Source organism: Bos taurus, chromosome 12 (genome assembly GCF_002263795.3).
Source record: "Bos taurus isolate L1 Dominette 01449 registration number 42190680 breed Hereford chromosome 12, ARS-UCD2.0, whole genome shotgun sequence".
Classification (NCBI taxonomy): domain Eukaryota; kingdom Metazoa; phylum Chordata; class Mammalia; order Artiodactyla; family Bovidae; genus Bos; species Bos taurus.
The window spans coordinates 7,521,699-7,544,779 of record NC_037339.1 but is presented as its reverse complement, the minus strand read 5'-3'; the positions used below and the strand labels follow the sequence as shown (position 1 = coordinate 7,544,779).

At 37.7% G+C, this 23,081-nt stretch overlaps 1 pseudogene; it reads right to left on the bottom strand.

Moving 5' to 3' along the window:
- Nucleotides 1-9,775: 9,775 nt before the first annotated feature.
- Nucleotides 9,776-23,081, bottom strand: part of LOC112449025 (putative ATP-dependent RNA helicase Pl10) — a 112,465-nt pseudogene continuing 99,159 nt past the window's right edge.

The following is a 23,081-nucleotide window of genomic DNA, read 5'->3' as shown; positions in this document are numbered from 1 at the left end:
AGACAGGGATCAAGACCATCCCCATGGAAAAGAAATGCAGAAAAGCAAAATGGCTGTCTGGGGAGGTCTTAAAAAAAAAAAAAAAACTGTGAAAAGCAAAGGAGAGAGGAAAGATATAAGCATCTGAATGCAGAGTTCCAAAGAATAGCAAGAAGAGATAAGAAAGCCTTCCTCAGCAATCAATGCAAAGAAATAGAGGAAAACAACAGAATGGGAAAGACTAGAGATCTCTTAAAGAAAATGAGAGATACCAAGGGAACATTTCATGCAAAGATGGGCTCGATAAAGGACAGAAATGGTGTGGACCTAACAGAAGCAGAAGATATTCAGAAGAGCTGGCAAGAATACAAAGAAGAACTGTACAAAAAAGAGCTTCAGGATCAAGATAATCATGATGGTATGATCACTCACCTAGAACCAGACATCCTGGAATGTGAAGTCAAGTGGGCCTTAGAAAGCATCACTATGAACAAAGCTAGTGGAAGTGATGGAATCCCAGTAGAGCTATTTCAAATCCTGAAAGATGATGCTGTGAAAGTGCTGCACTCAATATGCCAGCAAATTTGGAAAACTCAGCAATGGCCACAGGACTGGAAAAAGTCAGTTTTCATTCCAATCCCAATGAAAGGTAATGCCAAAGAATGCTCAAACTACCACAAAATTGCACTCATCTCACATGCTACTAAAGTAATGCTCAAAATTCTCCAAGCCAGGCTTCAGCAATATGTGAACCATGAACTTCCAGATGTTCATGCTGGTTTTAGAAAAGGTAGAGGAACCAGAGATCAACTTGCCAACATCTGCTGGGTCATGGAAAAAGCAAAAGAGTTCCAGAAAAACATCTATTTCTGCTTTATTGACTATGCCAAAGCCTTTGACTGTGTGGATCACAATAAACTGGAAAATTCTGAAAGAGAGGGGAATACCAGACCACCTGACCTGCCTCTTGAGAAACCTATATGCAGGTCAGGAAGCAACAGTTAGAACTGGACATGGAACAATAGACAGGTTCCAAATAGGAAAAGGAGTACATCAAGGCTGTATATTGTCACCCTGCTTATTTAACTTATATGCAGAATACATCATGAGAAATGCTGGGCTGTAAGAAGCACAAGCTGGAATCAAGATTTCCAGGAGAAAGATCAATAACCTCAGATATGCAGATGGCACCACCCTTATGGCAGAAAGTGAAGAGGAACTAAAAAGCCTCTTGATGAAAGTGAAAGAGGCGAGTGAAAAAGTTGGCTTAAAGCTAAACATACAGCAAATGAAGATCATGGCATCTGGTCCCATCACTTCATGAGAAATAGATGGGGAAACAGTGTCAGACTTTATTTTGGGGGGCTCCAAAATCACTGCAGATGATGACTGCAGCCATGAAATTAAAAGACGCTTACTCCTTGGAAGAAAAGTTATGACCAACCTAGATAGCATATTGAAAAGCAGACATTACTTTGCCAAAAAGGTCCGTCTAGTCAAGGCTACTGTTTTTCCAGTGGTCATGTACGGATGTGAGAGTTGGACTGTGAAGAAAGCTGAGCACCGAAGAACTGATGCTTTTGAACTGTGGTGTTGGAGAAGACTCCTGAGAGTCCCTTGGACTGCAAGGAGATCCACCCAGTCCATTCTGAAGGAGATCAGCCCTGGGATTTCTTTGGAGGGAATGATCCTGAAGCTGAAGCTCCAGTACTTTGGCCACCTCATGAGAAGTGTTGACTCACTGGAAAAGACTGATGCTGGGAGGGATATGGGTCAGAAGGAGAAGGGGACGACAGAGGATGAGATGGCTGGATGGCATCACCGACTCGATGGACGTGAGTTTGAGTGAACTCCGGATTTGGTGATGGACAGGGAGGCCTGGAGTGCTGTGATTCATGGGATCGCAAAGAGAGTCGGACACAACTGAGCGACTGAACTGAACTGAGCTGATGTTTGACAAAAATGTTTTGAGAAAATTTTCCCAAGTTTTCTATTAATCATACAATCTTATACGTTCTTATAGGATAAAATATGAGTGAAATGTTCATTTATTTTACAACTGAGTACTGATTTTCAATCTTTTGTGTATTGTTGCTCTTATCTGAAATAAAATCATAAAAGTTATTTGCTATAAAAATAAAATACGATGTATTGGTAAAACAGTAACCAAGTAGCCAACTTAATTTTACCATATTCCAGAATGCCCTGTATCAAAGCAATACATACAATAATTATTGATTTCCAAATGAAAACAAAATTAGAATTGTCACTTAAATGCATATGAAATAGAGAAATCCCTAAATATTAAAATTTAAAAAAAAGGTTAAAGATAGTTTCCTAAAGGGTAAAAAGTTAGCAAATATATGATTTGTCCTATCTGAGAGAATTTGTCATCTGGATAAAATACCCATGAATTTGTTCGACTCTCTAATAGCAAGAATCAGAGCATAAAATCCAAGAACCCCAATAGGATAAATCAAGTAGACATGACCAGAGGAATAAAAAAAAATTTGGTTGTTTTAGAATTGTAATTTAGATTTGACTATGATCTATATTTTTGCTACTCTGAAATAAAATATGGAAATGCTATAAACAAGTTAAATATAAAATATTGGTACAGGAAATGCTGGATTGTGTGACCCCTCTTTTGTTACACAGAGAAGTTTGTAACTCAGCGTCTTATTTATAAAAAGTCTCCTTTTCAGTGACAGGAAATGGAGAAGGACACATAAAGTACCAAAACCCTATTTACGTTCCTGTCCCTACATTATTATTACCTTGGGAATATTTTCTTCTTTTTTTTTCTAACTCTGGCTGTAATGAATATTTGTTGTGGATGATTCTATGCAGGTTAACCAGAATTACTAGTGAAAATTCAGAGTTTCAAGTTTCTAAGAGTGACACTGACCAGGGTAGAAAATGTATGGAATAATTATTCAAGGCATTCCAAAGGAGATTGCTTAATAACTTATCCCATAACATAAACTCAGGTGTGCCTCATGCTATTACCATCCCTTAATCGTTAAGGATATATTTTCTTTCTTACAAACTAATGGTAATCTCCCTATACCTCTCAGCAACGCTGTAAAGAGAATATGGAATTTTCCTGGAAATTTATTTCCAAACATATTATGTTTTTTTGTTGTTTGTTTGTTTGTTTTTAAACAAATATCTTCAACATCCAGATAAAATTGTATCTGGTTACCTTATTGCTGTTTACATCAAAGTTTAAGAACTTTTATCATTAACAGTACTTCATTTTAATTATTTTATGCTAAATTAAATATCTAAAGGCTTCTCTCATAGCTCGGTTGGTAAAGAATCTGCTTGCAATGCAGGAGACCCCAGTTCGATTCCTGGGTCAGAAACATCCGCTGGAGAAGGGATAAGCTACCAACTCCATTATTCTTGGGCTTCCCTTGTAGCTTAGCTGGTAAAGAATCCTCCTGCAATATGGGAGACCTGGGTTTGATCCCTGGGTTGGGAAGATTCCCTGGAGAAGGGAAAAGCTACTCATTCCAGTATTCTGGCCTGGAGAACTCCATAAACTATATAGTCCGTGTGGTCTCAAAGAGTGGGACACGACTGAGCGACTTTCACTTTCACTTAAATATCTAAAAATCTAACATTTCACAAAAACATATAAAGTAATATCTTTTCTTCATAATTACATGCTGTAGAAGTAAAAAATGTATCAAATTATGCAAACTCTTTCATGGTAGCTATAAACTGAAAATTAAGTAAAGATGAAATAAATGTTGATTGCTATAATGTAAAATAAACCTAATCATTCTTCTTAAATATAGCAATAGAAAAAAATAAATTCCCTAAAATAGGAAGAACTCAGAGTTCTGATTTTTTTAAAAGACAATCTGACCTGAAAACTCTCCAGACTTGAATAATATTAAAAAGACTATATATATTAGCAGTCAGAACCTACCAGATCACTAATTATTCAGTTATTCAACCCAAGTCCTTAGCATCTACTAATTTCTGTTTCTTCTCTCTCCTTGGGCAAACTCTTACATCTCTTTTGAATTTGATTTTGAATGTCACCTCTATACCATAATTTGGTAAGTGTGTTTCTCTCTTAGTGCTTTTCTGAGCTTTAAATATTTCAATATTGATTGCCTATTTTTCAAATGTATTTGTGTACCTAATTCAATCCTAGCACAAACAACTTGATCTCGTCATTTGTAAGAAACGAACTACTTAAGAGGGAATTAAATTTTATTTTTCTTTCATATCTCATACTTGATCTATTACCAAATAGTATCCATTCTACTAGTGATGGAAAACCATTGTCTTTCTGCAAACTATATCGCCATTAGGTTAAACTAAGAAACCACCATAATCTTCTTTCAAGAGTCTATTATATCATAATTGTACATGAGAAAATATATAATAATTCTAAGATATATCACATTTGAAGTGAAATATATTGCCTAGCATATGATTACTTAGGACATATATTTTATTAATACTTATTTCAAATAATCCCCTTGATATTACTAAAATAGAAAAACTATCATGGAAATAAGATAAAAAGAGAGAAAGAAAAATACAAATTGGCCTCAGAGTTTTCTCATTTCATGAAAACTGAGTATGTGCCCTTTAGTGCATGAAGTAATAAAATCACAAGAGAGAAAGATGTGCCAGGTTTTTTTGTTTGTCTGCTTTCCCCCTTTGCTTTTTCTATCTTATTTTGGCCTGGAGCTTTATTTTCTCTGCTTAAGAAGAACTACTGAAGCAAGAAGACTAAAGGGGTTCCAGGGAACCCAGGAGAATCAACAAGGACCAAACTGCTCAGAGCTCAAGACTAGAATTTCAAGTGAAAATTGGTCCAGTGGAAATCACCAAGTAGGAATCAAGTCAGGATTTCACAGTAAATTTCTCTGAGAATGTAAGATGTGGATTTTTCCTTCAACCACATCTGGTTGGCATTTGTAGAACTTCTGAGGACAGAATCATCATGCAAGACAGAAAGGAACTAACTACTTTACTGAATCATGAATAGTTTTACATAGCTGAAACTTCTGAAAAACATGTTTCACTATCAAGAACCAAAATGTTTATATCTTAAATATATGAATGAATGAATGAGTGTTAGTCATTTAGTCATGTCCTACTCTTTGTGACCCAGTGGACTAGGCTGTCATGTTCCTCTGTCCATGGAATTCTCCAAACAAGAATATTGGAGTGAGTAGCTGTTCCCTTCTACAGGGGATCCTCCTATAAGCCAGGGATTGAACCCAGGTTTCCTTCATTGCAGGTGATTCTTTATCATTTGAGCCACCAGGGAAGCCCCTTAAATATCTACTGCAGTACTAATTTTATTTTAACTTTGAAATAGGTTAAAAAAGAATCTCAGCACCATTCAAAGAGTGTTAGATTTCTAGCAATCCTCCACATAGTACACTTGTTGCACAGTAAGTTTGCAGAAATGTCCGTTTTTTTGTTTGTTTTTTTTTCTCTCTCACTTCTTCAGCCCACTTAGAGAAGCCTCAAAGTTTCCATGCTCTTACACAAGCCACCCAAGTGTTCAGGACTTTGGTTGTAACCAGGAAGTTACATGAAGTTAACCAGGATACGTGTCTATATTCTGAGTATCTGAAAGGATCTAAACTTGCATTGCCTGAAGTATGCAACACGGCCTCCTCTCTTTGGATTAGAAGCAGTTACCCCTCTGTTTAGACTATCAAAGTATCTCTTTATCATTTTTAATAGGGGTGATCGATTTCCAGCTGAGCTATTTCAATCCTAAAAGATGATGCTATTAAAGTGCTACACTTAATATGCCAGCAAATTTGGAAAACTCAGCAATGGCATAAGGGCTGGAAAAGGTCAGTTTTCATTCAAATGCTAAAGAAGGGCAATGCTAAAGAATATTCAAACTACCATATAATTGTCCTCACTTCACATGCTAGCTAGGTAATGCTCAAAATACTTCAAGGTAGGCTTCAACAGCATGTAAACAAAGAACTTCTCCATGTACAAAATGGATTTAGAAAAGACAGAGGGAAAGTGAAAATGAAAGTTGCTCAGTCTTATCTGACTCTTTGCAACCCCATGGACGATACAGTCCATGCAATTCTTCAGGGCAGAATGCTGGAGTGTGTAGCCTTTCCCTTCTCCATGGGATCTTCCTAACCAGGGATCAAACCCATGTCTGCTGCATTGTGGGTGGAGTCTTTACCAACTGAGCCACAAGACGGACCAGAGATTAAATTGCCAACATCTGGTGGATCATAGAAAAAGCAACAAAATTCCAGGGAAAAAAAAAAAATCTACTTCTGCTTCACTGACTGTGCCAAAGCCTTTGACTGTGTGGATCATAGCAAACAGGAAAATTCTTAAAGGGATGGGAATACCAGACCACTTTATGCCTCTAGAGAAACCTGTATGCAGGTCAAGAAGCAACAGTTAGAACCAGACATATAACAAAAGACTAGTTCAAAATTGGGAAAGGAGTACAACAAGAATATATTTCATCACTCTTGTTGTTTAACTTCTATGGAGAGTACATCATTTGGAATGCCAGGCTGGATAAATCACAAGCTGGAATCAAGATTGCTGGGAGAAATATCAATAGCCTCATGTATGCAGATGATACCACTATAAGGAAACTATAATAAAGCTGAAACTCCAATACTTTGGCCACCTGATGCGAAGAACTGACTCATTTGAAAAGACTGATGATGAAAAAGATTGAAGATAGGAATAGAAGGGGACAACAGAGGATGAGATGGTTGGATAGCATCACAGACTCAATGGACATGAACTTGAGTAAACTCCAGGAGTTGGTGATGGCATGCTGCAGTCCATTGGGTCACAAAGAGTCAGACAATGACTGAGTGACTGAACTGAACCACAATAATGGCAGAAATGAACAGGAACTTTGAGCCTTTTGATGAAGGTGAAAGAGTAGAGTGAGAAAGCTAGCCTAAAGCTCAACATTAAAAAAACTAAGATCACAGTATCTGGTGTCATCACTTCATGAATTGGGCAAAAGTGGAAATAGTCACATATTTTATTTTCTTGGACTCCAAAATCACTAGATGGTAACTGAAGCCATGAAATTAAAAGATGCTTTCCCCTTGGAACCTATGACAAACCTAGACAGTGTATTAAAAAGCAGAGACAGCACTTTGCCAACCAAGGCCCTTACAGTCAAAACTATGGTTTTTCCAGTAGTCATGTACAGATGTGAGAGTTGGGCTCTAAAGAAGGCTGAGTGACAAAGAATTGAACCTTCGGTTGATGGTGCTGGAGAAGACTCTTGTCTGTTCCACGGACTGCAAGGAGATCAAACCAGTCAATCCTAAAATAAGTCAGTCTTGAATGTTCACTGGAAGGACTGATGCTGAAGGTGAAACTCCAATACTTTGGCCACCTGATATGAAGAGGCAACTCACTGGAATGACCCTGATGGTGGGAAAGACTGAAAGTAAAATTCAGTTCAGTCCAGTTCAGTCCAGTCCCTCAGTTATGTCCGACTCTTTGTGACCCCATGAATAGCAGCATGCCAGGCCTCCCTGTCCATCACCAATCCAGGAGTTTACTCAAACTCATGTCCATCGAGTCGGTGATGCCATCCAGCCATCTCATCCTCTCTCGGCCCCTTCTCCTCCTGCCTCCAATCCCTCCCAGAATTAGAGTCTTTTCCAATGAGTCAAATCTTTGCATCAGGTGGCCAAAGTATTGGAGTTTCAGCTTTAGCATCAGTCCTTCCAAAGAAGACCCAGGACTCATCTCCTTTAGAATGGACTGGTTGGATCTCCTTGCAGTCCAGGGACTCTCAAGAGTCTTCTCCAACACCACAGTTCAAAAGCATCAATTCTTTGGCGCTCAGCTTTCTTCACAGTCCAGCTCTTACATCAATACATGAATACTGGAAAAACCATAGCCTTGACTAGTCAGGCCTTTGTTGGCAAAGTAATGTCTCTGCTTTTGAATACGTTGGTCATAACTTTCCTTCCAAGGAGTAAGCGTCTTTTAATTTCATGGCTGCCATCACCATCTGTAGTGATTTTGGAGCCCCAGAAAATAAAGTACTGTTTCCACTGTTTCCCCATCTATTTCCCATGAAGTGATGGGACCAGATGCCATGATCTTTGTTTTCTGAATGTTGAGCTTTAAGCCAACTTTTTCACTCTCCTCTTTAACTTTCATCAAGAGGTTTTTTAGTTCCTGTTCACTTTCTGCCATAAGGGTGGTGTCATCTGCATCTCTGAGGTTATTGATACTTCTCCTGGCAATCTTGAAAGTAAAATTATAAAGGGGCAAAAGAGGATGAGATGGTTAGACAGCATCACTGACTCAATGGACATGAATCTGAGCAAGCTCCTGGATACCGTGGAGGACAAAGGAGGCTAGTATGGTGCAATCCATGGGGTTGCAGAGTTGGTCATGATATAGCGACTGAACAACAGAAGTAATACAGCTCTATTAAAAATGAATGTAACTATTGAAGAATGTTCTAAGTATGGTAGCTAGTATATGGAAGTGGGTATAAATGACATGTTTTTTAATCTACTTAATGTAATCAGGCCCTGCCAAATTTCCACATTCATCTGTAAACTGTATCTTGAGCAGACATCAAAATTATCTGATCACTTAGAGGTTATAAAGAAATAATATTTTTCTAATTAATTTTCCTCCTCCTCCTCCAAAGACACAGCCCAATTCTTATTTTTTTCTGAGACTTTAAATGGTGCAAATGAAAAAGGAAGTTTACATTTAACTTTAAATCACTTTTTGTAGTTTTCCTTTTTAAGGCTAGATTTTTCAAACTTATTGAGGAGATTGAAGAGAGCTGGGAAAAGAAGCATCTTTTTATCCAACTGACACTTGCTTTTTTTACTTTGCTATTTGTGACACTTTGGTTGACATTAATTGTCCATGCATGTCCTTTGTGTGGTGCAATCCAAGATTAACATTTAAGTTCTTCGGAGGACCTGGAGAAATTCTAGCTATGTAGACCTAATTTGACTGAGTCCTTTCATAGGAATGCCCTGAACTTCTGCCCTCAGGTATCCACAGTTCATGCTGTTTGTGTTCATGAATTGCCCATAGTCCTCTGGGAGAAATAACAACAGCTCAAGTTCTACTCACTTCTGGGGTATACACTTACCCTGTTGAAATATCCACTTCTTCTGGCCTAGAAACACACAGTGGACGGTTGGTTTTCCTATTGTTTTTATCCCTGCTCTATATTTCTTCAATTCTCTACTCTGTTGGCTCAGAGATGGGCAAGGGAAATGTTGGCAGTTTTTAAATTTCTTTTTAAAAGATACTTATATGGATCAACTTTATTCAAAGAGAATGCACAGAGATATTGCAGCATGCAGAAATTTCCCCAGTGTTAATCCCTGTGTGAGAGCTTTGTTTGTTTGTTTTAATTTATTATTATGGTGCATACATGCTAGTTTGCTTCATTTGGGTCCAACTCTTTGTGACCCTGTGGATTGTAGTCCACCGGGCTCCTCTGTCCATGGGATTCTCCAGGAAAGAATACTGGAGTGGGTTGCCATGCCCTCCTCTAGGGCATCTTCCCAAGCCAGGGATCAAACGCATGTCTTTTATATCTCCTGCATTGTCAGGTAGGTTCTTTAACACTAGCAGTATCTGGGAAGCCCAGTTTGTTTGTTTGTTTGTTTGTTTCCTTTATTTGCTATAAAGAAAATAATCTGTTCATAGTATTAGCCACTTATTTTTTTCTGAGAGTTCTTTGCTTTTTTGCATGCTCCACAAATCTATTTTTTCCACGTAAAGACGTGCTCTTTCCTTTCCTAAATTAAGGTCTGGACAGAGGGGTCAGGTAATTTAACAGCTTCATTTTTTTGACAAACTGAAATGTTTCACTTGGGTGTTTTGATCCAAGAGCAACCTTCATAATAAGCACAATGTTGCGGATTTCAGCAGAAAGTCTTAATGGTGTCTTACTAGTAGTACATTTCCAGAAGTCCTTCCCTAGATCTCCCAACTCCCTTCTGAGAAGAAGACACAGGTTTTATAGATTACAGCATGCCATGTAGGGGGCTGTGGAGGGTCATAACGTGAAGCTGAGAAACCTAAAGTCTGTTGTGGTTGTTTTAGTGGCTAAGCCACGTCTGACTCTTTTGTGACACAATGGACCATAGCCTGCCAGGCTCCTTCTGTTAATGGGGTTTTCCAGGCAAGAATACTGGAGTGGGCTGCTATTGCTTTCTCCAGGGGATCTTCCTGACCCAGGGACTGAACTCGAGTCTCCTGCATTGGCAGGTGGATTCTCTACCATGGAGTCCCCAGGAAAGCCCAGACTATAGGTACCACTACAAAAACTCAACATAAATGTATTTGGGCCCCAAGACAAAAAATTCCTTTCCCCTTTGAGCTGTACTAGTGAATAATTGAGCAAATGCAATAGAAGACCATTGTTTCTTTCCTAGAGCACAGGTTTAAGGGTCATATTCTCAATCTCTTGCTCATCAGTTCTTGGCTCCTCTACCTTTGGATTTGCCCATCCTGGGTGTCTCCAAGGAGGCCCACCCACTTGCCACTAGAAGCTTCTTTATGTTCTTTCTACTTGCATGATCAAACATCTGAGTAATTTCATTTTGTATGAAATGTTTTGGCTTATTCTAAGTCAAAGCCTAAGCATCAGCTGCAAATGTTATGGGAACAAAGATAATAACTGAAGTAGTATCTTCACTCACATATTTCATTAAAAAAAAAAAAAAAACACTTTAGTTGCTTGGGTTTCAGTGAAACAGAGTCAAGCACTTGTGATATTCTGAATCAAACACACCAGATTTTTCTTTATTCTCTCAGCTATGATATCCAGGGGCCAGGAATGGGATATGGGAGCCATTGACTGCAAATGACACTGACTTGAACTTATAAATCAGAATGTCATGCTTCCTGGGCTCCAATTTTTAACCCTACAGGAGTCACTGTTTCATCAATTTTTTCTTTGTCATTTTTTAAAACAGTATAATACAAATTCTTTATATTTTCCAGAATGAAGTTTTCAAATAAAGGTTTTCTTTAAACCTTTTATGAAGGTTTGTTTCCGTTTGCCTAAAATTCAGGTGATGAATAAACTTTCAATCTCTCCTTTTGGAGAACATACACACTCACACACATACATATGATGCTAATGGGAGAGCAAACCATGCTTCTCCCCAAATCTTGGACACCAGACCCTGAGCAATTTGACTACACCACCTGTGAACTTGTGTCTCCCTCACTTCCACACTGGCTCTGGCTTTTTTCCTTCCTGGTATTTTTACAGAGCCTGGAAAATTTGGTAATATGTCTTGCTCACTTTAGTTCTAATGAAATCTGATTTTGACTGGTTATCTGTAAATGTGGGTTAGTTTGGGCATTTCTTTGGCTCCAATTCTGATTCAATAGGAAAGGCATTACTAAATATCTTGCTTTCTTATAATGGTCAGTAAGTATTCCAGCTTTTACTCTGGACTAAACTAAATTGAGAGCTTCTTTGGTGACTCGCTCTGTCATGTCTGACTCTGTGACCCCATTGAGTGTAGTCTTCCAGGCTCCTCTGTCCATGGGATTATCTAGGAAAGAGTACTGGAGTGAGTTGCCATGCTTTTCTCCAGGGGATCTTCCTGACCCAGGGATCAAACCTGGGTCTCTAGCATTGCAGACAGATTCTTTACCATTGGGTTTACCTGCTGGCTCAGATGGTAAAAAATCTGCCTGCAATGCAGGAGACCTAGGTTCAATCCCTAGGTATGGAAGATCCCTGTAGAAGGAAAGAGCAATCCACTCCAGTATTCTTGCCTGGAGAATCTCATGGACAGAAGAGCCTGGGTAGCTACAGTCCAAGGGTCACAGAAAATAAGACAAAATGGAAATGACTTAGCATGCATGAATGAATAGATTATCATATATATGTATATATATATATATATATATATATTTAGATACTATATAAATGATATCTACATTGAAATTATGTACCTATATTTTTATATATAGTTATTTTGTGCTGCACTCAATATGCCAGCAAATTTGGAAAACTCAGCAGTGGCCACAGGACTGGAAAAGGCCAGTTTTCACTCCAATCCCAAAGAAAGGCAATGCCAAAGAATGCTCAAACTACTGCACAGTTGCACTCATCTCACAAGCTAGTAAAGTAATGCTCAAAATTCTCCAAGACAGAATTCAGCAATACGTGAACTGTGAAATTCCAGATGTTCAAGCTGGTTTTAGAAAAGACAGAGGAACCAGAGATCAAATTGCCAACATCCCCTGGATCATCAAAAAAGTGAGAGTTCCAGAAAAACATCTATTTCTGCTTTATTGACAATGCCAAAGCCTTTGACTGTGTGGATCACAATGAACTCTGGAAAATTCTGAAAGAGAGGGGAATACTAGACCACCTGACTTGCCTCTTGAGAAACCTATATGCAGGTCAGGAAGCAACAGTTAGAACTGGACATGGAACAACAGACTGGTTCCAAATAGGATAAGGAGCTCGTCAAAACTGTATTTTGTCACCCTGTTTATTTAACTTATATGCAGAGTACATCATGAGAAACCCTGGACTGGAAGAAGCACAAGCTGGAATCAAGATTGCCAGGAGAAATATCAATAACCTCAGATATGCAGATGACACCACCCTTATGGCAGAAAGTGAAGAGGAACTAAAACGCCTCTTGATGAAAGTGAAAGTGGAGAGTGAAAAAGTTGGCTTAAAGCTCAACATTCAGAAAACGAATTTCATGGAATCTGGTCCCATCATTTCATGGGAAATAGATAGGGAAACAGTAGAAACAGTGTCAGACTTTATTTTTTGGGGCTCCAAAATCACTGCAGATGGTGACTGCAGCCATGAAATTAAAAAATGCTTATTCCTTGGAAGGAAAGTTATGATCAACCTATATAGCATATTGAAAAGCAGAGACATTACTTTGCCAACAAAGGTCCATCTAGTCAAGGCTACTGTTTTTCCAGTGGTCATGTATGGATGTGAGAGCTGGACTGTGAAGAAAGCTGAGCACTGAAGAATTGATGATTTTAAACTGTCGTGTTAGAGAAGACTCTTGAGAGTCATTTGGAATGCAAGGAGATCCAAACAGTACATTCTGAAGGAGATCAGCCCTGGGTGTTCTTTGGAGGGAATGATGCTAAAGCTGAAGCTCCAGTACTTTGGCTATCTCATGCAAAGTGTTGACTCATTGGAAAAGAGCCTGATGCTGGGAGGGATTGTGGGCTGGGAGGAGAAGGGGACGACAGAGAATGAGATGGCTGGATGGCATCACCAACTCGATGGACGTGAGTTTGAGTGAACTCTGGGAGTTGGTGATGGACAGAAAGGCCTGGTGTGCTGCTCTTCATGGGGTTGCAAAGAGTCGGACACGACTGAGCGACTGAACTGAACTGAATTTTCTTCATGTTGTTGGTTGCTGATTGATCAGAGTGGTGGTTGATAAAGACTGGGTGGTTGTGACAATTTCTTCAAATTAGAAAACAATAAATTTTGCCTCATTAATTGACTTTGTCCTTTTGTAAATTATTTCTCTATAGCACACAGTGCTGTTTGATAGCATATAACCCATGGTAGATCGGTTTCGTTGAAACCCTTTTCTTGAAAATTACAGTCAGTGCTCTCAAAACCTGCTACTTACCATTACTAAGATGAGTAATAGTCTAAATCCTTTGTTGTGATTTCAACAATCTTCACACTGTCTGCACCAGGAGTAGATTCTGTCTCAAAAAACAAACAAAAACACATTTTTATTGCTCATTTATAAGAGGCAACTCCTTATCCATTAAAGTTTTGTCATGAGTTTGTATTTAGAAATTTGGTCATATGTTCAGGTTTGACTTGTAATTCTTTTGTGTGTGTGTATGTTTGCTTTGTCTTCCTTATCTACAGTTATTTCCTCCACCATAATTCTGAGCAGTTCAAAATAATCCATAAGGGTTGGAATCAACTTCTTTCAAATCACTGTTAATGTTGATACTGTGACATTTTCTCATGAATGTTTTTAATCACACCGAGAATGGTGAATTGTCTCCATAAGGTTTTCAATTTACTTTGCCTGGATCCATCTAAAGAATCACTACCTATGCCACTTATAGGCATATGAAATTCATTTCTTAAATGATAAAACTTGAAAGGCTAATTACTCCTTAATCTGTGGGCTGCAGAATAGATTCTGAATTAGTAAGAATTAAAGTAAAATCTACTTGTACATCTCTATCAGAGCTCTTTGATGACCAGGTATCCTGTCAACATACAGTAGTATTTTAGAGATTTTTTTTTTTTTCCTTTGAGCAGTAGGTTTCAATGTAGAGCTTAAAATATGTGATAAACCATGTTGTCAATAGATGTAGTATTATCCAGGGTTTTTTATTCTGCTTATAGATCACAGGAAAGGTAGATTTAGTATAATGCTCAAGGACACTAAGATTTTTGGAATGGTAATAAATGAGTAGTGATACTAGTGGTAAAGAATCTACCTTCAATGCAAGAGAAGACCTGGGTTGGTTTCCTTAGTTTGGGAAGATCCACTGGAGTAGGACATCACAACTCACTCCAGTATTCTTGCCTGGAGAATCCCATGGACAAAGGAGCCTGGAAGGCTATAGTCCATGGATCCACAGAGAGTTGAACACAACTGAGCAACTAAGCACAAATAAATAGTGTTTTCAAATTAAAGTCACCAACTTCATTAGCAGTCGGGCTGGCCTTTGAAACTTTGAAGCTAGGCATTGCTTTATCCTCTCTAGCTATGAAAGTCCTAGATGGAGACTTTTTCTAATATAAAGTAGTTTTATTTACACTGAAAATATATTGCTTAGTGTATTCATCTTAATTATTTTGGCTTGATTGAATAACTTGGTGAGGCTTCTATATCAGTGCTTATTGCTTTACCTTTTACTATTATTTTTGGAGATGGCTTTTCTTCAATCCCATGAGCCAACCTCTTGCTAGCTTCAAACTTTTCATCTGCAATTTCCTCAGCTATCTCTGCCTTCATACAATTGAAGAGAGTTAGGATCTTGCTTTGGACTGTCTTTGAGTTAAGGGGAATGTTGCATTGGGTTTAATCTATCCACATCACTAAAACTTTCTCCATATCACCAAGAAGGCTGTTTTGCTTTCTTATCATTCAAGTCTTTACTGGAGTAGTACTTTTATTTTTCCTTTGAGAAATTTTCCTTTGCAGTCACAACTTGGCCAGCTGTTGTATGTAAAAGGCCTAGATTTTGGCCTATCTCAGCCTTCAACATGCCTTTATCACTAAACTGAACGCTTTATGGTTTTTCAATTTAAAGTAAGAGATGTATGACTCTTCCTTTCACTTAAAGTCCACTGGAGAATTATTAATAGGTCAATTTCAATATTGCTGCATCTCAGGAAGAGGGAGGTCCCAGGAGAGAAAGAAAGTTGGGGAATTGCTGGTAAGTGAGCAGATTGTCCAGAGAAGGCAATGGCATCCCACTCCAGTACTCTTGCCTGGAAAATCCCATGGATGGAGGAGCCTGGTGCACTTCAGTCCATAGGGTCTCTAAGAGTCAGACACGACTAAGCGATTTCACTTTCACTTTTCACTTTCATGCATTGGAGAAGGAACTGGCAACCCACTCCAGTGTTCTTGCCTGAAGAATCCCAGGTACAGAGGAGCCTGGTGGGCTGCTGTCTATGGAGTTCCACAGAGTCGGACACAACTGAAGCGACTTAGCAGCAGCAGCAGTAGCAGCATCAGGAGAAGATTGTCACACACATTTATTAAGTTCACTGTCATATAGGTCGGAGAAGGCAATGGCACCCCCATTCCAGTATTCTTGCCTGTAAAATCCCATGGATTGAGGAGCCTGGTAGGCTGCAGTCCATGGGGTCACCAAGAATCGGACATGACTGAGTGACTTCACTTTCACTTTTCACTTTCATGCATTGGAGAAGGAAATGGCAACCCACTCCAGTGTTCTTGCCTGGAGAACCCCAGGGATGGTGGAGCCTGGTGGGCTGCCGTCTATGGGGTCACACAGAGTCGGACATGACTGAAGTGACTTAGCAGCAGTCTTATAGGTGTGATTCATGACATTTCAAAATAATCAGAATTACTGATTAGAATTACAGTTATAAAAAGATTGCTGATCACCATAACAAATATAATAATAATAATAAAAAAGTTTGAACTATTGAGAGTTACCAAATGTGACCATTATCACATGGTCATATGTGATAATGACCATGATATAATACATCATAATATTATATGATATATAATATATCATCATGATATAATATATCATAGATATATATGAGGAAATATTGCTAGAAAAATGGTACCTATAGACCTGCCCTATGTAGGGTTGCCACAAACCTTCAATTTGTATAAAATGCATTATCTGTGAACCTCAACAGAGTGAAGCACAATAAAAAAAGATATGACTATATATCAACTTATCACCTGATATTAATACTGCCCAGATCATATATTACCTTTACGTAATAGGGCTTAAGCTCTCTTAAGCACAGATATGAAATGGAACAATTACTCAGTTATACTTGAACCAAAAAACTGTGAATTTAGCAACTCAATATTCTGCAAATCTTAATTATACTTGCAGAAATGAAATGATGATTATTTCTATGAGTGGAGATGTTAATATTAACAATGTTCAACGTTTTTTCTAAATTTTTTCTCACAAAATTGAAATGTTACTATAAAATAGGATGTTTCAATGAAATTTGATTAATGAATGATTTTGTATATCACAAGGTGTTATATTTTCCCAGTATAAGAATCTGATATAGGCCATATGTATATTTCATTGAATTATTCCCAGTGCAACTGTATACTTAAATATCTGAATAGATTATCTTGTGAGATGAGACAGCATGTTCATGTTATGCTATTTTTTCATTCTGGCAAAACTAATACAATTATGTAAAGTTTAAAAATAAAGTAAAATTAGAAAAAAATAAAAAAAAATTCTGATATTTGAAAAAAATTAGAAGTCATTTGTTTACATGTCTATAAGATATATTTCTTTAAAATCAGAAGCAAGGGTTTTAGTGCAGTATAATTCTGAGTAACACTTTCAGTATTTCTAATTTCTTAATCTTATAAATATATCAATTTTATCATTATATTTAAGGTCCATAGACACAAATTAGAGATATAAGACCTTATTTTTCCTTCCTTTTTTTTTAAATTTTGGATTAACAATCTTCAATACACTTTATCTATTCAGCTATTTTACATTGTACAGCAGTAATTTTTACCTGAGATAATCTCTTACTTATATATGAAACCTATATATATATATATATATATATATATATATATGAATAGAATATCTTAATCATCACATTGTAGATTTTCTATATATGATACACTTAAGTAATACTGAATCTGTAATTTAAAAAATTATCACCATATAGAGGGGGAACAAATTATAATAAATATGATAAAAAAAAAAGCAAATAACTTAGAAGCAAAGAATATAATCAACCAGTTAGTGAACACTACTTAGGGAAATTTATATTTGCCAAATATTGTTTTGCCACAATAAGGGAAGTCTGGAATAGCTTAATATCAAACATTCATAATATACCTGACTCTATCATCATCTTTTCATATGCATCAGCTTATTTAAAATCCACAAAAATGTAATGAGGTAGATATTACTGTCTTCTTTTTATAAATGAGGAAACTGAAATGCAAGATAATGTGTAACTTGTCCATGTTTGTATGTAAGAAAAAAGAAATGAGATTCACACCCAGTTTGTCTTCCTCCTGAACCATTGATCAATATTGTCCTTTCACGAGGTGTCCATTCTATTCCTTGTGTGTTTCTATTAATTTTTAAATTGTCTCTTGGTAAGTGAAAAATGGATTATTCTCAAGTTTGAAGATATATAATGAGTTCACCCACAATTCAAACCAAGTCTATTGATTATTCAAACTCACAGAACAAGCTCATGATCTTAGTAGAAGATATATCAAAATAAACACATACAGTTGGGAAGAATTGTTTTCATGTCTATTACTACTTTGTTGGATTTACCTAACATTGCAGTGTAATTGTTAGGGAAACAATTATGTCCTAAATTAAAGCAAGAACATTTTATCAAATTGATACTAAACATCAGTTGATTATTTAACTTTATGTAATTCCATTTTTGTTGTTTCTTTGGGAACTCATAGCAAAACTGTATCTTTTACTCTTACTATTATTATATTATAGTAAAAACAACAACAAAGAAAAAACATTTGTTTTTAGTATATTGAGATTGGGGTTCCCTGGTGGCTCAGACAGTAGAGTCTGCAATGACAGTGACAACTGTGACATAAAGTAGCTTACAGCTTTTTTATTTTCTTATTTACTTTATCTCTTGGATAAAGTGTGCAGAACTTACTAATGTGTATATAGCTTGTAATGCACTGGATCATTTCAATGTGAACCTATGAGAAATGCTGCTGCCCAGTGACCCTATGCTTTCAGTCCAGCAGTAGAATTGACTTAGAGCATTTTCTGGGCCTTCTGCAATATCTCTTTCTCTTCCAATTACTCAAATTAAGTTAAGGTTCTTTAGATACATTTCCATGTATCTAAATACCTGTAAATAAGTATAAAAAGATTTTTTGATTTTAGATTTCACAGTCTCCAGTTTTTTTTTTTTATTCAGTTTTAGTTATGATTTTTAACTGTGCATTTATAGATTATTCACATTCTCCATTTGCCTTATATTAGCAGTTCCTTTACATTCCAGTTTTTACTATATATAATGAAATTTATATTTTTGTTTTCTAATATGAACATATAAAGGGGCAACTTTCAGCAGAAAAATAATTCAGTGTACATACCAGACATGTTTGACTAAAAAGTGAAAATAAAAATTGAGTAAAAAAAGACATATTTCTAATCTATTCATGATACAAAAGCAGCATAAACCAATAAAGCATATTCATCATGTTGTGTGAAGCTTTCTTATTTTTTTATTTCTTTTAACTTCTGCTTTGTGGAATATTTTTTTTTAATACGTAAAATGGCAGTTGAAGCTGATATATTTTTGAAGTGCCATTTAAGAGAGAATTTTTGAAATTTAAGCTCTAAATGTGGTTAGCAGGGTGCATGTGACCAGAATAAAGACACTGGTTAACTTTTAGCTCATGATTAAGTTTTTACCTTCTCCCCTTAAATCTCACAATAAATCCTTTTTTCTTTTCATTCTTCTATAATATGTTTTTTTTTTTTTCCCCTCTTGTTTCTGTAAACACCAGTCACTTGAAATTGAATATCCATAGATCAGGCATTTTAAGAATATGTCCTACCTTACTAAATTATACTAATATAGGACATTCTAAAGGATGTAAGTTTGTGACTAACCTAGACAGAATATTAAATAGCAGAGACATCACTTTGTCAAGAAAAGTCCATGTAGTCAAAGCTATGGTTTTTTCCAAGTAGTCATGTATGGATGTGAGAGTTGGACTATAAAGAAAGCTGAGTGCTGAAGAATTGATGCTTTTGAACAGTGGTGTTGGAGAAGACTCTTCAGAGTCCCTTGGACTGCAAGGAGATCCAATCAGTACATCCTAAAGAAGATCAGTCCTGGGTTTTCATTGGAAGGACTGAAGTTGAAGCTGAAACTCCAATACTTTGGCCACCTGATGCAAAGAGCTGACTCATCGGAAAAGTCCCTGATGCTGGGAAAGATTGAAGGCAGGAGGAGAAGGGGACAACAGAGAATGAGATGGTTGGATGGCATCACTGACTCAATGGACATGGGTTTGGGTGGACTCCGGGAGTTGGTGATAGACAGGGAGGCCTGGCGTGCTGCGGTTCACAGGGTCACAAAGAGTTGGACGTGACTGAGTGACTGAACTGAACTTTTCCATTCAAGGCAAATGCCACCACTAACTACCACTAATTACTAAAGTATTATTACAGGTGTATCTATTCATATAGCAAACATTAAAACTTGTGATTTAGTTGAAATTTTCTTAGTCTCTAAGATTGCCTCTAAAACTCATGTAAAACTAAATCACTTTCATGACAGATTTATTATGGACAGGTGATATATTAAATCCTTGGAAATTATATTTTACAGTAGAGGTAAATTAAAACCTTAAATGTGTGCCTGGATAAGCCCAGTCTCACCAAACAGTAATCAGGTAGTGTTTAATTTTCCAATATTAGATAGATTCATCAAGAACCACTGAGCCTCTCTGGTAATTTTCCTTATCCCCCATATGTCTGACAGTTGCTTCATTAGAATCAGGTCTCCTTACAATCATAAGGCAAACCACATTTTTATATTACAGATAACAGGATGGCATTGCTATCTCAATATTATAATCTGGAAAAATATATCTGCTGTTCTCTATAATTATATATTTGGTAAGTCAAATATCCTTAAAAGAAAAGTTTATTATAATAAATACAGTCTACTCTTTACATACTTAGATAGTGGATAGAGTTTCGTGTGTATACATAAGTTTAAGTTGTTTGTATGGTTCAGTTTAAAATTTATAGATTTACAAAAATATTCAGCTCAAGTACAGTAAATGTATTTTACCAAAAAAAGTTGTCGAGCATTACTGAGCCAATAGGGCATCAAAATAACACATTCTTGACAAACAGATGATTTGCAGTCACCAAATTATGAAAGCAATTTAGGATGGGGTTAGGGGGAAGGAGAGTTAATACACACTATAGCAGTAGAAGTCTTCAAATTACCTTTTGAACAAGGCTGCTGATTGCTCCTTTCATCTCCTCTTTTGACCTTGTGTTCCCCTAAAAAGAGAATCAATGGAGCATCACAGTTGGCAATTTGATACAAGTTTTTGGACCTACACAATGTATCCTCTGGCTAAATTACATGTTGTTTCCATATATGGACTGCTCTGGTAGCTCAGCTGGTAAAGAATCCACCTGCAATGCAGGAGACCCCTATTTGATTCCTGGGTTGGGAAGATCCACTGCAGAAGGGATAGGGACCCACTCCAGTATCCATGGACTTTCCTGGTGACTCAGATGGTAAAAAAAATCCACCTGTAATGCGAGAGACCTGGGTTTGACACCTGGGTTGGAAAGATCCCCTGGAGGAGGGCATGGCAACCCATTCTAGTATTCTTACCTAGAGAATCCCCATGGACAGAAATGCCTGGAGGGCTACAGTTCATGAGGTCACAAAAAGTCAGACACAACTGAGCGACTAAGCACAGTACAGCACTACTACAAAGTAGGCTCAGCTGCTCCACCAGTCAATCCCTCAGTAGTTATAATTTCCTCCATATCCACCAATGTTCAAAACCTCCATCACTACGCCCAGCAAATTCTCTGCAGCTGCTTGTGGTTGCTTCCACCACCTCCACTCCCCCTGGCACCAAGCTGGAATTGCTGGCAACATGACTATGTTGATAACCTCTGACACAAATCTGCCTCAGAATCCACTACTCTTATAATGTCCATGGCTGCTACCCTTGTACAAGTGTTGATATGCAACCTTTTCAAATGACGGGGGCATTTTTTGTTTCAGTTCAGTTCAGTTGCTCAGTCGTGTCCGACTCTGTGACCCCATGAATCACGGCACGCCAGGCCTCCCTGTCCATCACAAGTCCTGGAGTTCACCCAGACTCACATCCATCCAGTGAGTGATGCCAGCCAGCCATCTCATCCTGTGTCGTCCCCTTCTCCTCCTGCCCCCAATCCCTCCCAGCATCAGAGTCTTTTCTAGTGAGAACTCTTCTCATGAGATGGCCAAAGTACTGGAGTTTCAGCTTCAGCATCATTCCCTCCAAAGAAATCCCAGAGCTGATCTCCTTCAGAATGGACTGGGTGTATCTCCTTGCAGTCCAAGGGACTCTCAAGAGTCTTCTCCAACACCACAGTTCAAAAACATCAATTTTTTGGTGCTCAGCCTTCTTCACAGTCCAACTCTCACATCCATACATGACCACAGGAAAAACCATAGCCTTGACTAGACGAACCTTTGTTGGCAAAGTAATGTCTCTGCTTTTGAATGTGCTATCTAGGTTGGTCACAACTTTCCTTCCAAGGAGTAAGCGTCTTTTAATTTCATGGCTGCAGTCACCATCTGCAGTGATTTTGGAGCCCAGAAAAATAAAGTCTGACAAGTTTCCACTGTTTCCCCATCTATTTCCTATGAAATAGGAATGGGACCAGATGCCATGATCTTCATTTTCAGAATGTTGAGCTTTAAGCCAACTTTTTCACTCTCCACTTTCACTTTCATCAAGAGACTTTTTAGTTCCTCTTCACTTTCTGCCGTAAGGGTGGTGTCATCTGCATATCTGAGGTTATTGATATTTCTCCTGGCAATCTTGATTCCAGCTTGTGTTTCTTCCAGTCCAGCGTTTCTCATGATGTACTCTGCATATAAGTTAAATAAGCAGGGTGATAATATCCAGCCTTGATGTACTCGTCTTGCTATTTGGAACCAGTCTGTTGTTCTATGTCCAGTTCTAACTGTTGCTTCCTGACCTGCATATAGGTTTCTCAAGAGGCAGGGTAGGTAGTCTGGTATTTCCATCTCTTTCAGAATTTTCCAGAGTTTATTGTGATCCACACTGTCAAAGGCTTTGGCATAGTCAATAAAGCAGAAATAGATGTTTTTCTGGAACTCTTTTGCTTTTTCGATGATCCAGCGGATGTTGGCAATTTGATCTCTGGTTCCTCTGCCTTTTCTAAAACCAGCTGAACATCAGGAAGTTCATGGTTCACATATTGCTGAAGCCTGGCTTGGAGAATTTTGAGCAGTACTTTACTAGCATGTGAGATGAGTGCAATTGTGCAGTAGTTTGAGCATTCTTTGGCATTGCCTTTCTTTGGGATTGGAATGCAAACTGACCTTTTCCAGTCCTGTGGCCACTGCTGAGTTTTCCAAATGTGCTGGCATATTGAGTGCAGCACTTTCACAGCATCATCTTTAGGATTTGAAACAGCTCAACTGGAATTCCATCACCTCCACTAGCTTTGTTCGTAGTGATGCTTTCTAAGGCCCACTTGACTTCACATTCCAGGATGTCTGTCTCTAGATGAGTGATCACACCATCATGATTATCTGGGTCGTGAATATCTTTTTTGTACAGTTCTTCTGTGTA